Below are 6,000 nucleotides of genomic sequence, written 5' to 3' on the forward strand. Positions count from 1 at the left end.
GAGGGCTTCGGCTATGGTTTTGAGGAGTATTGGCTAGGTTTTTGGAGAGGTTCTACGGCTCCGACATCGCGCGTTGTTTGGAAGAAGGGTATTGGGAGAGCTTTCGTCGGCACCGATCCGGCGACGTGTATCCTAAGCCGGACAAAGGATCCCTTGCGACGAGTAGAGGACTCTCCACAAGACCATTGGCACGACCATCGAGGGGGTTTCTTTATGGATTCATTTCTTTTACATTCTATTTCTTTGATTGTACTTAGCTCCATGGAGAGCTAAACCCCTAGTGGGTACTCAGGTATTGTGGACCCTAGGATGTATTTGTTTTTTTGAACCTTTTTATTATGCTTTCAATAAATTGATGTTTATTGTAAGTTCCAACCTTGAATGCTTGATTGTATAAACATTTCCCCTAGAGTGAGACTAGGGTTGAGAGTTCTTGTTGGTAACCTTGTGAGTGAGTGACACACCACAAGCGTTAGACAAAGCTAGGTTGGAGAGGGTTGAGACGGTGAGTCGAGAGGTACAGGAGCGTCCCCTTTCCCCTCTGACATGATATATTCTACCTCCGTTCCTCTAGTTCTTTGCGGCCATAATAGAGTGAATGGTCTAAGGGATGAACTTCCGCTGTGGCTTACTTGTGGGTGCAACGGAGTGAAGCGTTGAGGTGATCTTAGTATCTAGGGATCAATTGTGGTTAGGGACCTTCCACCTGGACCAAAGGTTTAGGTCTATATTTAGGAAGAGATTTATCACTTGGAATCCCTAGAGCTCATTGCAACTCTATGCAAGTGCGAGATGTTGAGATTGTTCGATTTCTCCTCCGGGACATGTATAGAGTTAGGCATAGTTGACCTTAGATTTGGGACTATGTAATTAAGGATTTCCATGACTCACCATTGTATTGATTAGGAAGCATAATAGAGGGTTCTTGCACTTGAAACAATTATCCTTGGTGGAGCATTATCCGGGTACCCCATCTTTATCGATTGCCTTACCCCCTTCTTTAGTTTTGCTCTCTTTCTTGTTGCTTTTATTGTTGAGAATTGAATCATTATCACACTCCTTATCATTGATCTTTCACATAGCTAAGAACAAATTAAGTGTTTTTACTCCCTACTCCTTGTGGATTCAACCCCGCTCACCAGGGATTATGACATCGACAAACCCGTGCACTTGTGGGATATACGCAAGGGGACCTTGTCACAATCAAAACAATACTCCCCTGACTCCTTAGTGTTGCATTTTATGGAGCTAAATCCTTGGGAGTAATGTTCCAATGGGTTGTGAAGCTCACATGGCCAAGTGCAGAAGCACCTTGGCCGTGTGCATGACAAGTTCTTAATTCCCATGTTCACAAGACCATCTGCACGCATACACGAGGGGGTTCAGTGAAGTTCAATAAAACAAAAACAACTCAAGTATATAAAAGATAAAGCAATGAATACAACTCGAGGCAACTAAACAAAAATAAACTCAAAAGAAAAGTCCTTTCTAAGTATATAAGTCGAAAATAAAATGCAAAAAGTAATAAAACAACGAAAACAAAGTCAAGTGTTGATGTCACGCTCTGGCACTACTACTAATGCTGGTGGTGATGAGGTACACGGTGGGTCAATGAGTGCTTGACTAGGTGATGGAGATGCCGGAGATGCCAGGGAAGTCCAAGGTCTCAGAATAAAAGATGAGGCAACATGTCGCTCAAAAATTTGTTGTAGCGTATCGAAACATGCCATGAACTCTGTATACTGTGAGGCCTGTGTAGTCCGGACCTCAGCAACCTCCGCTCTGACATCAGCGATCTCTGGCCGAAGCACCCCCACACCACTCTCGAGCCTCTCAAATCGATTATGGGCTCGAGATGGTGAACAAATGCGTACTACGGGTGGATCTTCTGCCATAGGAGATGCCTCAGTCTCCATCGGTGCTGGCTGAGGACAAGGGCAGGCTGAGAAGCACCAACGTCATCATCATCCCCCTCAGCTATCTCTAGAGCTGGCATAATCAAGGCATAAACTCTAGATTGGACCCTGCGAACCATCCCCATCAGGCGCAATGTCTCTATGCCCAAAGGAGCAGGTATACTCGCCTTCTCGATCCCCTGAATCGAGGTTAGATGGTCCATACCTATAACCAATCTTGTAATGTACGGACCCGAGAAGATCACTCCTACTCTAGTGTACTGCCCCTGATTTTGTATATACTTCGTGACGATGTGTCCCAAATAGATTGGTGTGTGCTGAACCATCGAATACAGATATAAGAACTCCTGCCGGCTAAGGATGCCGGTGCTGTCACCATGGCCATTTACTGACCTGCTCATAACAGCATGCAAATATCGATATGCAGGTCGGGAAAGGCACGTGGCCTTGGAGACCCATGGACCATACCGGCCCTATCCGCATAACACTCCATACGCAATCTTCGGAGTCAAAGAGCCCAGATAATCTGTCGGTAACTGCGTGTACTCCTCAGTACCTGTGAACGCCTCCTCATTCAACACTAGTCTGATCGAAAATTATGTCACACTCATGCTATAGTGATCCCCAAGTGCACTGAATTGTATATCGGTGTCACTGTCAAAACTATCATACGGACGGTCGAATTCAAATTAGGATAATGCTTCGAGTGTAAGTGTATGGATGGCAGGCTCTCTGATCGTCAATAACTGTCACCAACCTCCGATCGATACCAACTCATCTACCTCATCTGCTAACTCTCCTCCCTACTGTGTATCTCCCAATATGCTTCTGTCCAGGAATCGAGTATGTACGAATCTAAGTCTTGACAAACGTACAAAATGAGCCTTGTGCTCCAGGATAGTGAATCTCATGCTCTCGGACTCAGAAGACATCTCACACAGCCGTTTATCTGCTTGCTTCTTTGACCGAGGTGCCATGATCTGCAAAATTTGGAAGAAAATCAATCAACAAGCTAAATAGGTAGTGATGCAGAAATCCACACGGCCGTGTGGAATTTTTGCTCACCCGTGTGGATTCACGGGATGTGAAAAACGCATGGGTGCGCTTTAAAAATCCAACAATACACTGTTTAATTACTTCTAACTTCGTTCTAAACACGTAAAACCATTCTAATTGTAGAAATGAAGCAACATTAACTAGTTTCATCGATTAAAATCAAGAATTGACGAAGAAAACAAAGATATAGGGCTTACCGATGAGTTCAAATATAAGAAAAACTTGAATCGACTGTGAAATGCAGTGAAAATCTATCCAAAAATGGCAATACGAAGTCAGAAAGAAGTGTAAATGCGCTCTCAGGCATATAAAGAGTGTGGAAATTAAAATAAATGATGATCCTTTAATAAGGACTCGCGCCTCTTAGTGTTCTGCGGATCCACAAGGGCGTGCGGAAATTACCCACGTCCATGCGCCTCCACAAGAGAGCTTCACAGGGGCAGATGCAAGTCCCTGTGTGCTCTCAGGATAACACTTGTTACCTCTTAATGCAACCGCACGGGCATGCAGAAAATACCTACGCCCGTGTGCCCAACCCATAGGGGCAGCCGCATGCCCATGTGATGTGTCTGTCCAACCGAGAGAATCATCTAAGTGTTTCGCACGCACTTGCGGAAATTACGCACGGGTGTGGACTTTAACAGGCCCAACTCACGGGGACGGACGCACACCCTTGTGTCTTCTCAGGATGGAGAGAGCTCTTCTCCAGAGATCCACATGGGCGTGAGGAAAATACCCATGCCCGTGTGTTTGTCACAGGTTCACCCACAGGGGTGAGTCCACACCCCTTTGCACTCTCGGGAAAATTTGCTAAGTCTCTGCAAAACAACGCATGCCCATGCGGAAATTACCCACGGGCGTGCGAAAATTACAAGGTCACTTACAGGGGCGTGTCTAGGCCCCTGTGTCTTCTCTGGATGAGCTCACACTACAAATCCACAGGCGTGCAAAAATTCCACACGCAAGTGGATTTTCTCAGGATGTCTTAAAAACTCTGCAGGCTCCACAGAAAATTTCTGAACACACTTACACACTTAGAGCCTGCCTGTTATGCAAACTATACCAGTGAAAAACATGAGAAACTACCTCAAGCGGCCAAAACTTTGCAAAATCCACATGAAAATACACGATGACATTAAAAACCCACAATAAAACACAACAAAAGCATCTAAAAAAAATCAAGACACCAACGCTCAACACTTTATTCATACAAACAGTAAACTACTCAACTAAGAAGACAGTAAATACTTGGGTTTCCTCTGAAGAAGTACTTGTTTAATGTCACTAAGCTCAACGTACCTTGTCTTACCTGACGGGGGTTCATAGATGAAGGCTCTCTTACCCATGACTTTAAAGCATGATAAGCAAATTCTCTTGAAGGTAGAGGGTGAATTATCGGGCTTGGCACCACCTAGCAAAGGTTCATCTAATTTGGTCGGTTCATGCCCATCTCCAACAACCTTGGAGTGTTTCCAGTGGCGTCTTCTAGCCCTCTTCATCTTCCGGAAAAAAATCTTCATGATCCCCAGAGTAGATGGTATTTCTTCTGTTGGACCAAGCATCATTACTTCTTCATTGTCCACCTCTTGGTTAAACAAACCCTCATATGGATCTGGGTTGAACATTTCCTGCATGTATTCATCAACAGTCTCATCAGTAGTGTCTAGAAAATACAAAGTATCATCAAAATCGAGAGAATGCCACATGGCTTGGGCGAAGCGGTATGTGAGCTTATCATCTCCAACCCTCAGTGTCAGCTCCCCACCGTCCTTGTCAATTAATGCCTTAGAAGTGCACAAGAACTGCCTCCCAAGTATCAAAGGTACATCCGTGACACGTCTGAATATGCGTGTAAACCGCAAGTGCACCGGTGTCGAAGTAATAATTATCCCAGTGAGTGGGTAGTCAAATCCACAGGGAACAGAAGTATTAGTATTAACCAATTCTTAGTTATCTAGTCGAAATCAATGGATGTGATGAAATGAACTAATTGCAAGAGAATTAATAAGCAAGCAAATGGGCAAGAAAAACAAGTAAAGGAGATCTCAATCAATAAAGATGAGGTACCCAGACAATGCTCCCCTAGGATCTAACATGAAGCTCAAGATTCACTAAATGCTTCTAAACCGAGTCTAATGAGTCGAGGTAATCCAAGAACAACCGGCCTTGCCTCCAAGCAACCGGTACTTGTCCCCTATAAGGTCCTAGTGGAGAAATCACTCAATCTCAACACCTCACACCCCATATGACCGCAATACGCTCTAGGGATACCTAAGAGTGAAACCGATTTCTAAAGATAGATCCAACCCTAATTCCCGACGAAGAATCCCTAACCCCCTACAAGGTCCAGGTGGAGAAATCTCTCAATCTCACGCCTCACACCAAATTTGGTTGCATAGAGTTTAGGGAATACGGAGATAGGAAACACTCAATCGGAAGGGAAAGGGGACACTCCACTATCTCATGACTCACCCTCTCAACCCTCTTTAACCTTGAGGTTCTAACTCTAATGCTGACCTTTTTCTCATCAAAGTAATAAATCATGTAAATGCAATCAACCACAAGGATTAATTAAACAAGCAAGCAATGGGAATACAAGATTAAAACTCAAATCAACTCGAATTTAATAGAAACATAAAGCAAATCATTACAAAAACATAGATCCTAGGATTCACATGCCCAAATACCTACTAGGGTTTAGCTCTCCATGGAGCAAGTTACAAAACAATGATGAATTCAATGAAAAGCAATGAAAACCATGAAGTAAAACCCCCTTAAATTCGTGATGATGGCCTTGATGGGTCGCCCAATGTCTTAAAGAATCCTTCTCCGAAGCTAGGTCGACGAAGGCTACCTCTATGCTATGACGCAGAGAAGATCGATCAAAGTTGGTGATGGACGCCCCCCCAATATCGCCAAAGACCTGCTCCAAAACCGTAGCCGCCTTGCCTTCAAAGTGCTCACGAAAACCCTCGCCCAAAAGTCTCTCAAGAATAGGGCAAATGGCCTATTTAAAGCACAAAACCGC

This window comes from Dioscorea cayenensis, chromosome 1 (assembly GCF_009730915.1).
Source record: "Dioscorea cayenensis subsp. rotundata cultivar TDr96_F1 chromosome 1, TDr96_F1_v2_PseudoChromosome.rev07_lg8_w22 25.fasta, whole genome shotgun sequence".
NCBI lineage: Eukaryota > Viridiplantae > Streptophyta > Magnoliopsida > Dioscoreales > Dioscoreaceae > Dioscorea > Dioscorea cayenensis.